The sequence below is a fragment of the Anser brachyrhynchus genome (genome assembly GCF_964034855.1).
Source record: "Anser brachyrhynchus genome assembly, chromosome: 10".
Classification (NCBI taxonomy): Eukaryota; Metazoa; Chordata; class Aves; order Anseriformes; family Anatidae; genus Anser; species Anser brachyrhynchus.
Genome location: NC_137705.1, coordinates 14,486,005 through 14,501,435, shown reverse-complemented (window position 1 = coordinate 14,501,435; position 15,431 = coordinate 14,486,005). Strand labels below are relative to the sequence as shown.

At 43.3% G+C, this 15,431-nt stretch overlaps 1 long non-coding RNA gene across 1 annotated transcript in view; it reads right to left on the bottom strand.

Annotated features, from left to right (window-relative positions):
* The window catches only part of LOC308200385, a 191,363-nt gene extending 176,266 nt beyond the window's left edge, over positions 1 to 15,097 (bottom strand). The window contains exons 1-6 of the long non-coding RNA XR_013955582.1: positions 14,909 to 15,097; positions 12,358 to 12,621; positions 11,605 to 11,726; positions 10,016 to 10,151; positions 3,864 to 3,997; positions 248 to 364 (exon numbers count right to left, since the gene is read on the bottom strand). This is a non-coding gene — a long non-coding RNA (uncharacterized lncRNA). The remainder of the gene's footprint in view (positions 1 to 247; positions 365 to 3,863; positions 3,998 to 10,015; positions 10,152 to 11,604; positions 11,727 to 12,357; positions 12,622 to 14,908) is intronic.
* Between the last annotated feature and the right edge of the window lie 334 nt (positions 15,098 to 15,431).

Below are 15,431 nucleotides of genomic sequence, written 5' to 3'. Positions count from 1 at the left end.
CACATCTTCCTGCCTAATACAGCCTATAAAATTCCAGCCCTGAGAAGAGTGCAGTTTCATTTAACCTTTCAATGCCTTTTTTTTTTTTACCCCCAGCCTGTCTACATTTTACCTACTTTTCTGATAACTGTAATTTTGTCAGCTCTGTAGTGATGAAATGCCCTGATCAGAGGCCAAGTTCTAGCAGCAGTCACCCACATGATGCAGCAGGAGACGGTTCTTACAGTTAAATCACCAATCCACTTACAGCCTTCCCTTTGCCCTCCAGGAATGCCGATATCTTTGGGAGCTGATAATAATTTCACTGGTAAAATTCAGGTGCTTCTGGTTTTAAGTAGATCCATCATCAGAATTTGAGCAGTTCCTGTGAAGAGAGGCCAAAGACATTCACATTCGTCTTGAACCTTCCACCGTTTAGAAGGTGATCCAACTCATTTGAGGCTCCCTCAGAGAGCTGTTTTCATACCTATCCATAAGCACAATAGCTTTGCAGATTAGAGTCTGTTCCTGCTTTTAAAAATTCATCAACAAGATGAAGCAATGAAAGAAGATTACACAGAAGAAACACAAAAAGGAACAGAATAAAACTCCTTCTCACTACCCTTTCAGGAGATGGCTAAAGAGAAACTGCATTTCTGTATTTAAGAGAAGACATACTCCATATAGCACAGTATCACCCATTCAGACAGGCACACAGCTGTCCACAGCACATGCAGGCAGAAGGGTTTCAAACACAGGCATGTGTTTTAAATAGGACGAGCAAGAGCACGCAGGCCTAGAAGGTGCAGAGTGAAGAAAAGAGCACAATCAGGAGCACAGAGCTTAAGGAGGAAAAGGTCATTGACTGCCTGGGAGCCATGAAAGAAGTAACCTCTCTCTTCCTTGTCTTATCCCCTTCTTGTCCATTTTGGGGAAAGGCGACTTGCTTTTCTGACACTTAATACAGCACATCATCATGATAGCTCCTTGATACGAGCTTCAGCACCGCCTCCATCCTTCATTTTGGTAAAGCAGTTGTGGGAAAGGAATTCGCAGGTGGCTTCGCACTGTTTCACATGTCCCTAAATTAGAGATAATGAGGAAACAAGTGGTAGAAACAAAAACTTGAGCAAGGCTGAGATAAAGTAAATTGGCTACAGCGTTAAAGATGAGCTTTGGGCAGTGGCCAATTGCTGGCTGGCTCAAGGCACGTGTCTGAGGGTCTCTAACCAATTATATGACAGATTCGGGCATGTGGACAGCGCATGGGGCTACGGGGAAAGTATATGTAGTAGTGAACAGGGGCAATAAACGTCTCCTGTTCAAGAGCCATCAAGAGTCCATGTCTTTCATCCCTTCAAATGGTGACCCTGACGTGGGAGGACCAGTGCTGCATAAGCACCTGAAGTGAACCCAGTCGAATGACTCAAGCTTGCAACTGGACTGCAGCTTCAACCCCAGGACATCACCTGAAGGACAGGTGAGCAGCTGGGCATTAATCATGGGAGCTAGCCTTTCGGCAGAGGAAGAGGCTATAGTGAAACTAGTAACACAACTCCTAATAGAAAGGGGAGTAAAATATGATCTGTTTAAGATAAAGCTATTATTGAAATTTTTGCAAAAACAAGGGTTTTCCTCAATGGCTCCCGCAGTATTTGATGTAAAAACTTGGGACCAAGCGGGGGAAAAAATATGGGAAGCAGCGTCCAGTGGGGATACTAACGCTGCTGAGGTGATGACTACGTGGCAGCTGGTGACTGAGACTTGAAGATCGTGGCAGGCAGAAAAGAAAGTACAGAACGCCGCTGCCCAGGCAATAACAGCAGCCGAACCGAGATCAGAGCCTGCAATGTCACCAGAGCAGTGCAATTTGATAGACCTGGGGGATGACAAGGAAGAGGGCCCCTCCCCACCGACCCCCTCGGCTCCCGCCTTGCCTGCCCACGATAATGCCTCCCTGGGGGCCCGAGCTTTTGACCCGTGGGAACGATGGGAGCTAGTGCGCCGGAAAGCGCTAAAGGACGGGGACCCAGTAGGAATGCCTTTCCCGGTGCAGGTGCGACCCAACGGTCCAAATGAATATAACGCCTTCCAATGGGACCTAATTAAAGAATTAAGAAAGACTGTGACTACATATGGATTACACGCACCATTTACTCGGTCATTGTTAGAAAGTGTTATGACTGGTCAATTGTTGGTGCCGTATGATTGCCGTCAGATAGCCGCGATGATTTTAACGCCAACACAAAAATTACTCCGGGAGCAAAAATGGAAAGAAGGGTGCGAATTAGCCACCCTGGGTAACACGGACCGGCAGCCTGGCGACCCCCTCCGAGGAGCCGGGATCCCACAAGTTGATGGGGACCGAGCCGTCACTTGATCCGAGATCGCAGGCTAGGCTCAACGATGCCATCCTGCGACAGTCCGCATCTCTGGCCCTCCAGGCTATGCTGAAGTTGCCTGAAGTTGGAAACGTCCAGCCATCATTTACCAGCAGTAGGCAACAAGTTACCGAGCCTTACATGCAATTCATTGATAGATTGCGAGACGCTTTGGACAAACAAATTGACAACCGCGAGGCCAAAGAGGCCCTTATACTAATAGTGGCAGTGGAAAACGCAAACACAGGCTGTAAGAAAATACTCCAAGCCCTGCCTGCTAATACTACATTAGTACAAATGATAGAGGCTTGCAGTCGAGTCGGATCCATAGAACATCACACTGCCGCTTTGGCCGGAGCTTTTGCTGCTGCGCTTAAAACCGGGGGTAAACGGTGTTCGCGCTGTCGAGCCACGGGGCATTTTGCCACTGAATGCCCACAGCGAGGAGCGGGGGGAGAACGCGGTAACCCTGCTCCTCCCACTGTTTGCCCACGGTGCGGCAAGGAATGGCACTGGGCTAGCCAGCGCCATCCGAAGCGTAAAGCGGAGGGACAACCTCCGCAACCGCGGCAGGGAAACGGGAAGGGGAGCGCGGGGCGGGGCGGCGCCATGACACAAGAGCCGCGGCCCTCGGTGGCGGGCGGGCCGCCCTCGCGGCAGTCACCGCCCCGGGCATGGCGACCGCCGGGCCGCGACGGCAGCCGCCCGCTGCTCCAGCGCTCCCGCCCGCTGCGTCACCGCGGATTCCCCCCCAGCCAAAACCCGAGGAAGCGCCGGACCGGATGTCTCCACAGCAACGAGCTGCACCCTGTGGGACGCTCGGGTCCGCAAAATGCCTCTAAACGTAAAGGGACCGGTAGGGAAGGGATGCAGCGCCCTCTTGCTAGGACGGGCTAGCACCACACTAACGGGTCTTTTTGTACTGCCTGGAGTAATCGATGCTGGTTATGAAGGAATAAGACGAGCAATGGCATGGACTCCTCCTCCTCCAATGCTCATACCCAAGGGGACTAGAATTGCACAGTTAATACTATTTGAAGCCATAGTTCCACAAGCAGAGATGCGCGACCGGCACGATGCAGGGTTTGGATCAACAGGACCCCCATCAGTTTTTTGGGCCTCGGCAATCGCCATCAAGAGACCTACACGGACCCTACCACTTCATCACCCAAAGGCCGACCCCTCGAGCGCACAAATAACCGTATTAATGGATACCGGGGCAGATGTCACGGTCATTGCTCTTCAGGATTGGCCCAAAGGTTGGCCATTATATTCCACCACAAAAGGCCTTGTGGGAGTCGGTGGTGTGTGATACTTTTCAGAGCTGGTATATGCTTACCATTGACACTCGTGAAGGCTCGCTGTATAACGTTCAGCCATATGCTGCCCTCATACCTGTCAGTCTCCTGGGGAGGGATGTGATGGGACAGGGCGAGTTCACCCTGAGCTTTCCAGAAAATTTTCGATAGCGGCCATTGATGAACGACCACACATGAGACTCACCTGGAGGACTGATAATCCTGTGTGCGTGAATCAATGGCCGCTCCCTGCGGAAAAGGTCGCTGCTCTCCAAGAACTTGTCCAAGAACAGTTACAATTGGGACACGTTACCCCCACAACCAGACACTGGAATTAACCTGTGTTTGTTATTAAAAAGAAAAGCAGAAAATGGCGATTACTTCACGATTTACATCAAATAAACAACGCAATGGAAGACACGGGAACTCCCCAGCCCAGATTACCTTCTCCTGTTATGATCCCTCAAAATTGGAATATAGTAATTATCGATTTAAAGAACTGCTTCTTTACTATTCTGCTTCACCCTGCTGATGCTCCTCGATTCGCGTTCTTGGTCCCAAAAATCAATAAGACTGAACCAATGGATAGGTATCATTGGACTGTGCTGCCCCAAGGGATGAAAACCTCCCCAGCAATTTGCCAAACATACTTAGCAGGAGCACTACGCCCCGTACGCAAACGATTCCCGCACGTATACATCTATCATTATATGGACGACAATATTGCTCTCCAGTCCGACAGAAAACTTAACGCAAGAAGTACTGCCTGTTCTACAGCAGAAGTTACAGAAATGGGGATTACAAATCATGCTGGAAAAAATCCAAATGGAGGCACCTTGGAAATATTTAGGCTGAAAGATACTGCAGCAAAGTATTCAACCGCAAAACGTAGCCATTACAACAAAAATTCGCACACTCAATGATGTCCAGAAGCTTATAGGCAATATAAATTGGATAAGAATGCAACGCGGAATTGACAACCATACACTAGCACCCCTGTTCGAGTTGTTAAAAGGGGACACTGATATTAATGCGCCCCGCCAGCTGACTAATGAAGCCAGGGCAGCACTAAACCACATAGAGAAGATCTCTGCCCAACAATGCCAGCAGCGAGCAGAAAATTTACCCATTCAGCTCTACATATGCAACCAGAGTCCACAACCTTTAGCTATTATTGTGCAATGGGACTCCAACACAACAGACCTGTTGCTGCTATTAGAATGGGTGTTTCTACCCCACCAACCGACAAAGACACTTGCCACCCGCATTGAAATGTTTTTGGATTTGATTAAGAAGGGTAGAGAATGAATTATAGAAATGGCCAGAGAAGAGCCAAAATCCATTATCATTCCGATAGTTAAAGACTACTTTGATTGGTGCCTCCAGAATAGCTTAGAGCTACAATCAGCCTTTTCGGGTTTCAGTGGTCAACTTGATATATACATCTCCCGTCTCATAAAATGCTTACCTTTTATAATAATGTACAGGTTGAGGACAAGCCGCTAGATCGATGGCACCCAGTCCAAGGACAAACAGTATTTACAGAAAGGTCAGGGAGAATGGGAAAAGCTGTAGTCACGTGGGAACAAGGAGGCCACTGGCAACATGTGATAGAAACAATACAGGGCTCCCCTCAGATAGTAGAATTACATGCGGTAGTAATAGCATTCAAGCAATGGGACCAGGCTCCACTAAATATTGTGTCTGATTCACAATATGCAGCAGGAGTAGCAAAACAAATTGAAAGATCTCAAATCAAACACATCCAGAACAAGGCACTATTCTTAAAATTTAAAGAGTTATTATTTCTTGTAGAGCACCGTACCCACCCTTACTGCATGATCCACATTAGAAGTCATACGACACTCCCGGGATTCTTTACAGAAGGAAGTGCCCAGGCCGATCAATTGACCAACATTGCATTGCAAGTCCCAGTGCCAAATACATTGTCCCAGGCTCGTTTATCACATCAATTCTTCCACCAGGCAGCAAAAGCATTGTCCAGACAGTTTGCCATCCCCATAGGAGATGCTAAGCTCATAGTACAGACCTGCCCGGATTGTCAACAACGATCAGGCCCACCGACTACAGTTAATCCCAGGGGCCTCTCTTCTCTTCAGATTTGGCAAACTGACGTTACTCACGTTCCCGAGTTCGGGAGGCTAAAATACGTTCACGTGTCCATAGATTCTTTTTCGCACGCGCTCTGGGCCTCTGCGATGACAGGCAAAACAAGCTGTCACGTCCAGGCACATTTCCATGCGGCCTTCGCCGCCCTCGGAATCCCTGAAGAAGTAAAAACTGATAATGGCCCGGCTTATGCGAGCCACTCTATGCAGGTTTTTTTCCATACCTGGGGTATCACTCACAAGGCAGGCATCCCACACTCACCCACAGGACAAGCAATAGTAGAGCGTGTTCACCGCACATTAAAGGACTTACTGGCAAAACAGAAAAAGGGGGAGACACAGGAGACCCCGCAGAATAGATTAAACGAAGTGGTATATGTCATGAATCATTTGACACTACCTTTTCAATACAAAGAAATACCACCTATAATTAAGCATTTTAAATCAATGCAATCAGGACTAAAGTCCGTTCCAACAGGAAAAGCGATGGTTATGATGAGAAATCTGGATACTGGGGGGTGGGAAGGACCATATTCCTTAATAACCTAGGGGCGGGAAGGACCATATCCCTTAATAACCTGGGTGTGAGGGTACATTTATGTTTCGACAGGACAAGGACCATGATGGGTGCTGGCTCGCGGCATGCGACCATGGTTGGGACCATCATCCTCATCTGCCTCTGCAGCTTCGGCACCTCAATCCAGACCAGACAAAACATCTGGGTCACCCTCGCCAACATGATCGGACAAAACCATATGTGTCTGTCTATGGCCAGCATGGGAAATCCATTCACGACCTGCCTAGTCGGGATTCCGCTAGAAGATAAGGATCTGACAAATTTGGTTAGCAGCACATCAACAGGGCCACACCTTGGGGGGGGGGGGGGGGGGGGGGGTGTGGAACCTCTCAGATAAACGAAATGCCTCCAGAGAGGCAATGAACAACTGGGATGGTTGGGTGGCCCAATTACCGATAGCCCTGTTGGAGCCTCAGGAGCTAGATATCTTGGGAAGTGTTAATGCGCTTGCCTGCTTAAAGTTCAGTTATACTGGGAAAAATATTACTGCGGTTAACATCACGGCCAGCCTGTGTACCGGAATGAATCTGAATGGTGTAGTATACCACACCCCTAACATATCTAGGTCCTCAAACGCACCACTGGCCTTGCCAGCCGGGGTGTTCCTTATTTGCGGCAACCGGGCCTGGCAGGGTGTCCCCTCGCATATTGTGGGAGGACCTTGCACTTTGGGACGTTTAACTTTATTGACACCTAATACGTCTATGATCTTGAATATCACGAAGCTCCATAGGCAGACGAGATGAGTGGTCAATCACTACCAGAAAGACTGCAAGGACAATCTTGATTTCTGGGAGGCTGATAAAGTTATCATAGCCTCCTTCCTTACACCCGGTATTGCTGCCGCCCAGGCTCTGACAACACTCGATAAATTAGGGTGCTGGCTTTCCAAACAAAACAACGTCACGTCTGCTGCACTAAGTGCTCTCTTGGCAGATACTGATTCTATTCGACACGCTACTTTGGAGGAGGGAGGTGGCTTGGGGGCATAGTGTAGCAAACAAGCTAGAAAGGAGGAAGTTGGAACTGATGGGAGGGGGTTCCTGGATCTGGTGGAGCCAATGAAACGACCTGTCTGCGACATGTCTGGTGGGAAACCTGGCAGATAAAAACTGGACTGTCTACTTACCGCAAGCACCCCTAGAGCCACAGGAATTAGATATCCTGGGATGTGTAACAGCAACAGCATGCGTAAGGTTCAATTGCTTGGGCAAAAACCAAATCACGACACAAATGGTCAACAAACTGCTCCTTATTGCAATGCATCTCTTTGGTATAATTATACAAAACTATAATAGCATCATTCCTTGAACCAGGAGTCGCTCTGCTCGGCTGTGGGATTGACTGTGGAATGGACACCCCTAGGTGCACCCTGAGCATTTTCCTCAGAGGGGTCCCCACTCTCAGCCGCTCACCACAGGAGTAGACAAGACCTCCTGAAGCCGCAGACAAATTATTTTAAGTGATATTTTCTTGTGGTATGAATGAGAAGTGCAAGAGGCCTTTTTGCGTGATTGTGCTGTGCGAGTGAGAAGCAGCATCGCTGCAAAGCAACGTCCCTAGCGCTTAGTGGCTTGTTGACTGATGTAGATTCTAGCAGGCACGCTACTTTACAGTCGTAATTCTGCATGTGATTCTTACCCTGTTGATTATTGTACCATGCTTATTGCAATGTTTTTTGCTTATGCGATGATTGATAGAAAAAAATCTATAGAAAGTGTTTGGTTGGTTGAAAATAAAAAAGAGGGAATTGTGGGAAAGGAATTCACAGGTGGCTTTGCGCTGTTTCACATGCCCCTGAATTAGAGATAGTGAGGAAACAAGTGGTAGAAACAAAAACTTGAGCAAGGTTGAGATAAAGTAAATTTTTAGATAGGTTGAGATAAAGTAAATTGGCTGCAGTGTTTACGATGAGCTTTGGTCAGTGGCCAATTGCTGGCTGGCTCAAGGCGTGTCTGAGGGTCTCTAACCAATTGTATGACAGATTCGGGCGCGTGAACAGTGCGTGGGGCTACAGGGAAAGTATATGTAATAGTGAAAAAGGGCAATAAACGACTCCTGTTCAAGAGCCATCAGGAGTCCGTGTCTTTCATCCCTTCAAGCAGTGATTATTATTATTATAGATCCTGGATATGGTCCAGTCTAACTGAAACCCATTCTTTCATCCAAGGACCAAGTTATTTGGCAATACAAGGCAAACTTTGCCAAGACAGAAGCAAAGATAGGTTATTAAACACACACTAGAAGTACTAAATTCAAAATCCCTCACTTAAAACTATCTTTCTACCTCTGATGACTACCAATCTGCCTCTTTCAGTAACAAATATCGTAAGTAAACTACAAACTTATCTAGTTCATAGACTCTATAAAAAGAATTTCAGCGTTAAGTTTTACTCAATGCTAAGCAATTTCCTCTTCTAAGTAATTCCTCTTTGTTCACTACTATATATATATACACACAAAACGGAAAAGTACAAAGTCAGTCCAACCACTCTCCAGTAGCTGAAATACAGCAACAGTCCTGCTTTACAGCTTTAAAAAAAATAGAAAGTTAGGAGAAAGCTGCCAGGGAAAAGAGAAAATATTGGGTACCCACGCCCTACTTCTATGACACAAAAAACTTAAGTGACACCTTTGGAAAGAAAAAAAGTCTAACAGAAACCAAATACCTACCTGGGAGAGATACTTTTCATGTTGAATGGCCAAACCATCAAACTACAGTTCAAATGAAGTATTTCAAGTCAACAAATGGAGTACTGAGATATATAATACAGTGAAAGTGTAATCATGCAAAACAAGGACAGGCTATTCTAAGCATACAGAAAGTGTCAGGATGATAAACCACATAAGCACAGAATCAAATCAAAGTTAATGGCCACTAGCTGATATTTAACTTTCTTTCATTTCTCTTTTCTATTTTTCCATCTAACCTGCTTGGCTAATAAAATTGCCGTTGTGAGAAGCAAAGGCACGACTCAATGCTACATCAATTATTATGACTTTGTGACACACCGGTATTCAGCTGATCCCAGCAGGCTATCCTGATGCCTTATATGCAATTAATTTTTGATTGATCTAACTCACTCGGCATGTAAAATGTTCACAGACATTTGAATAATTCTATTACATGCAGATTACTGCACAGAGATCATTTGAAATTAATTGCCAAGTTATTTTAGTAAATGTAATACACCATTCCAGTCCTATTGTGGTAACAGTTATGTAATTGCTTCACGAAGTAAACTAATGAAATTAACTCCCACTAATATGTGGCACAACAGGGCTCAAAAAGTGAAATTGCACTGTAGATTTATTCTGTACCACTACAGGGTTGGGTTTGGGGACTTAACTTTCAACTGCAAAATTGAACAAGAATGAATGACCTCATAAAAAGGATTTTGTTTCACTGGCTGCAGGTGACCTCAGCAGGGGGCAACTTTTAAAAGAATTGATAGAATATAACTTCTCAGTACCTTGCTTGCAAAACCTAAGGACAAAGAAACCATTATCACAAAAGGTTGCTGGGGTTTGTTGGTTTCTTTCTCTAGCCTAGGATCATCTCAGTTAAAATCAAACCCAGCAGCAGTGTGAATCGCAGCAGACATTACAAAGGCATAACAAAATGAATAGCCAGTTTCCCCGTTAACTCACTGTATTTGCAGGACTAGGTAGGACCTGTTTGTGACATGATACAGCTATCGTGTCCAGATTTTTAAAAGGAAGGCATTCTTCACAGGTTTCTTCTGCAAAAGACCCTCTACTCTGCCCTGGTCAAGCCTCACCTGGCCTGAAAATAAGAGAAAAGAAGACTGAGAGGGTATCTTATTAATGTTTACAAATACCTTAAGTGTGGGAGACAGAGGGATTTGGCCAACCTCTTTTCGGTGGTTTGTGGGGACAGGACAAGGGGGCAATGGCCACAAAATGGAACACAGGAAGTTCTGCACCAATATGCGAAAGAACTTCTTCACAGTGAGCGTGACGGAGCACTGGGACAGGCTGCCCAGGGAGGTTGTGGAGTCTCCTTCTCTGGAGATATTCAAGGCCCGTCTGGATGCCTACCTGGGCAACCTACTCTAGGGAACCTGCTTTGGCAGGGGGGTTGGACCCAATGATCTCTCGAGGTCCCTTCCAACCCCTACAATTCTGTGATTCTGTGAAAAGATTTTTAATCAGATTTAATTTTGGGTACAGTCTGAAGTTCTTAATCACAATCCAGACTGCCATCTATGGGGAAACAGCACTCCTGCAGACCACCTGAAATTGATAGCGCTGATTAACTTGTTAGATTTCCTGTGTGGCTTATTTCTACTGATAGAAATTGATAGATAGAATAGATTGATATTTCTATTGATAATATTTTAAATGAAAAAATGTAGCAAACTATCCACAGAAGAACAGCCTTAGCATATTTTCAGAACTTCTCCAATGTACCAGGGCTATAGATACAACAATCCTTGACAGTGTATTCTTGCATTAAACACATTATTCCTTCAAAAAGAAATCCAGAACTGTACACTACAGGTTTTTAAAAGACCTACTTTATTATTACGTATTATTATAAATATTATCCTAATGTTAATTAACTCTTCTAAAGATTTTTACATGCATACATAAACACACATTTTAATAAAAAATGCAATTTAAATACCTTATAAGAAGTAAATTTGACTCTGACTGACGCTACAGCAAGCATGACATACTCCAAATTCCAATGGCAAAAACTCTTTTGCCCTGTTTACTCCAAAGAAACCAGAGTAAAAATGAGTGCATATAGCATGCATTTTTAGGGAGTCTGGACTATCTGGAAATGACATTGAAAACTAGAATGGGCAGGCATAATTATCATTCTACAAAAAGTATTTGTTCAATAATGTTTTGTCAGAAGAATCTAGCATGTGTTTTGAGTAGCTGGTACACCTACAAAAAGTAGTGTCATCAAGAAGAACACAAAAACACTCAGCCATCGATACCCATGCCGGCCTGTCAGTGATCTACCAGGTAGCCCGCAGCAAAACCCCTCTGGCCAAGTTTCTTATAGAAAGTGGGCTAACGTTAACCCCACTCACAGGCATCAGTGCAGAAAATGCTCCATACTGTCACTTTGGCACACTTCACATTAAGACCAATAGAAATAATAAAATCCCTAGCTGCTCAACTAGCTGTGGACACTGACTGGAAGTCTCTCTCTGATTAAAACACCCTGGATGTAACTGGCAACTGCTTTCTTTACTGTTCACCTGCTTAATGCTGCAAGCAAAGCTCCATGTCAACTTCACGTTGGTGCAAAAAGCAGCCGCTAGCACTTCTTGTTTTGCAGGGTCATGGCCTTATTTGTGGCTGGAATTATTCCTTGTCAGGCCTTAGAAGAGGACAGGAAAAGTTGGTCAGGATCCAAGCAAATAAAGTAGATGTCTGATGGTGTCAATGCTTTAAACATGAAAGTTACAAGAAAAGTGCTTTTCCTAATTATTTGAATACTTTGTAAAAAGCAGGTGCTGAAAATATCAGCACAGAGCAAAATTCATATTGTGGAATAGTCAAAAATCTGAAAAATCCCAGACTCCCTTGTCTCGGGCACACAAAGGCAATCACCCCAAGGAAGAGGTAAGTTTTTGTTATCATAGTTACTACTGGATAGCAAAGCACAATTACTAACTAGCACAAGGAAACGTGGTAGAGGAATCAAAGTCAGTTCAGATTAGCAATACAGTGGAGTGAACTACCCACAGTTAAGTACAAGATGAAATCCCTTAATGTTTCATATGGCCTGTATTTAACTCAAAATCTAAGAGCAATGTAAATCATTACAGGAGTTTAGGAAACCTTAGTCACAGGCCTCCAGACTGCTGCCTGCAAAATCACTAGCAACACTGAAAACATACTAAGGAAATAGAGTTGTGGAGATCTTGAGGTGGAAATTATCACACACAAAAAAAAAAAAACAGCTCCACCTGATGTTTGAGCAGCGTGAGTATTTTGTTCAAACTCACCTTCCAAGCACACATCCAGGGGAAATCCAGCTCCTGTAACCCACACAATGGTCAAAGACATTACTACAGCAGCTCTGGTCTAGAGTTATTTTTTCCATTCCAGCGTTCACAGTATTACTGGTGGTAATAACTATGCTCTCCACAAAACAGATGTTGTGTCATGACCTCTTTACTGTTGCAGGCTGAATTCAGTGCCAGCAGTGAATTTGCTAGTGACAAAACAACGTTATGTTCAGCTGCAGTATTTTTCCATCTAATTCACAGCTGCAGGGGGGAAAGAAAAGTCCAAACAACCAGTCAGAACCCTTCATAAATTGTTCAAGTTATCAGGAAATTAGTTTTAGATGGCATAGTTCAACTCAGATGACAGAATCCATTAGCTATTGGAAGAGTGCATTTGCTTAAAACCTACTGGCTTTGATCCTGTCTTTCTCAGAATCCACTTTGGCACCGATTTTGTAATACTCATAAACTGAAGTTTATGTCTATAACGGAGATATTTTTAAAACAACTAGCGTTGTTGTTTCTTTGCTGTGACCAGACACACATTTAAGTCTGAAATTAGGTAGTGGAGTGCAATGGATCTAAATCCTGTTCTAAGTTGCTATACATGGACTTCGATCAAATAATAATTAGAATGACTTGGGTTGAAAGGAACCATGACTCTGCTCAAGAATAAACTAGAGCAGGCATGTAAACTTGACATAGTTCAGAGTACAAGAAGGATGACTTGTTGGGGGGTCCCATAGCCCATACAGCAAAAGGACTTGAAGGAAAACACAGATGCCACCAAGAGACAGCAGAGTGAGGATGAGGAGACGTAATACGCAGCGGTTTTAAACTTTTTTCTCCCCACTACAACAATATTGTTGGCAAAGGTTAGCAGTCTATGTATCAAACAGTTTATACTACCTTCGGGAGGTTCTGGGGAGGTAAGAAAAAAAATGATGCAATGAATGATCTCACACAGAAATTAAGAAACCTGTAGCATTACTTAAAAATCAGTTTCAATTTGCTAAAACCACTACTGCTTAGCAAAGGCACTCTATATAAAACCTTATGTAATTTCTCAAGTGATTGCCTGAATAGAAAGAAAAGTCAAGTCACTCCTTGCACATATCAAAACAACAGCCCATTTTTACATACAACCAATCTGCCGTGGCCCAGCATGAGAAGCAGAGCACATTGGCTAATGGTTATCATAGTCCTTTTGTCTAATCCTGACTTTGTAAAAGTCTTAGCCAAAAAGATCCTGAACGCCCCACCACAGAGAACAACAAAAATATACCATACAGTTTTACAAATTATTTCAGAAGCAAATTTGCAAGCTATCCCTGATCTTCCGTAATAAATGGTTTTCAGAAGCTACTTGGCAGAAATGTAACTTACTGAAGTCTATTAATATTTATGTGTACATCAATAAAAACGGGGTTTTACCAACAATCTTTCTCTAGCAACAGAAATATTTCTTCTGGTTTGTGATGTTCTGACACATGCATATTTGTTTGGCATATATGTTCATGTTCATCTGAGTGAAATCTATCTGGCAGTCATTGCACATTGTCATAACCTATACAAACACCAGAAGTTTGTGATGGCAGCAAATGGCACAGAAATTGATTAAAGTTTTAACAAGAATAATTGTTTCCAAGTGTCAATGGCCAAGTTATTTATAAATGATAGACTCAGCACCAAAACATTCCTTATTAGTTGCAGTACCACATGTTAAAAATAATTGGATGTACTGACTTGCTCAAATTTGTTACAAACAGCTATAACTTACGATTATACTTATTTTCTTTTTAGGAGCGTAAAGCTTATTAACTTTTTCTTCATAAAGTTTGTTTGTAGTTAAGAGAGGTCTTCAGCTAATATTCCATGACTGATATTCTTTAATTGTAAATTCATATGCTGTCACTGTTGCTTGTCAGTTCTAATGACAGAGAAATATTGTTAACCATTGAAGAAAAATAGAGTATTATTATCTGTATTATTTTTTAATCTGATGAAGTTAATCATTGAGCAGACTTCCTACCTTTGTAAAGTATTAATTGTACTCAGCAAACTTCTAACCATAATTTGGGGTGTTTTTTTTTTTTTGCTAATATTCTTGTGAGTAAACTAGATTATTTCTCTTGCATAACATTGTTGTGATCTGCTTATACCTCTTGTCTAGTCCAATTAAATAATCATTAAATCTATAGCAGTATGCTCATACAGCAAGCAAAGAGCAATAATTATGCCAAGATGACATGATGATTCTTGAGTAGTCTCAGTGCAGATGTCTGTGCTCTGAACTCTGCTTCTGCACAAAAAAAAAATTCTTTCCAAGATGTTGGCTACTGTTACTAGCCTATGGACATCTCTACAATTTTTGCCTTAAATCTGAGAAAAAGTATTCATTTTCCATTAGCTTTATCAACAGTAACCATCTTCATCAACTGGAATTGTGGTTAACATTTGAAAAATATGATGCAGATACACAAATGAAGGGAGGCAGATTAAGCAAGCTTTTGTTACCAGACACATATTAACCTCCTCTTATACTTACCTATCCCATCTTCCTTGAGCATTACCTCTATCCCAGTTTGATGGCACTATTTCATTAGTCATTTTTCCTTCGTATCCATGTTAAACTCCTTACTGAGTGTTCAACTCCTTACTCAAGAACAGTACTTAGTGTTCCTCCATTTCAAACTTTTTCCCTTCTGTTCTATTCACCCTCCTGGAGTACCTCTATACTTACACACTTTCTTGAAGGGACAATACTGAAGTCCACATCATCACTAGTTTGAGCTGTTTCTCTTTAAACCATTAATGCTGGTAGTGTCGTTCCGTAAAATAAACGGTAAGAACCTACAACAAATATTAAGTTAGTTTTTGATTTACTCTTCCAAGCTTTAACTGAAACCCATTAAATCACATCATCCAAGATCGGTCTTTTTTTTTTTTCCTGTCTATTCTGTTTTGTTTCTGCTTCCAGATCCACTATACAACCAGGTCATTCCACAATTAAAGCTAGGCTGTGACTTTTCACAAACATTTAGTCATCTATAAAACTTGGAGGCTGAGCT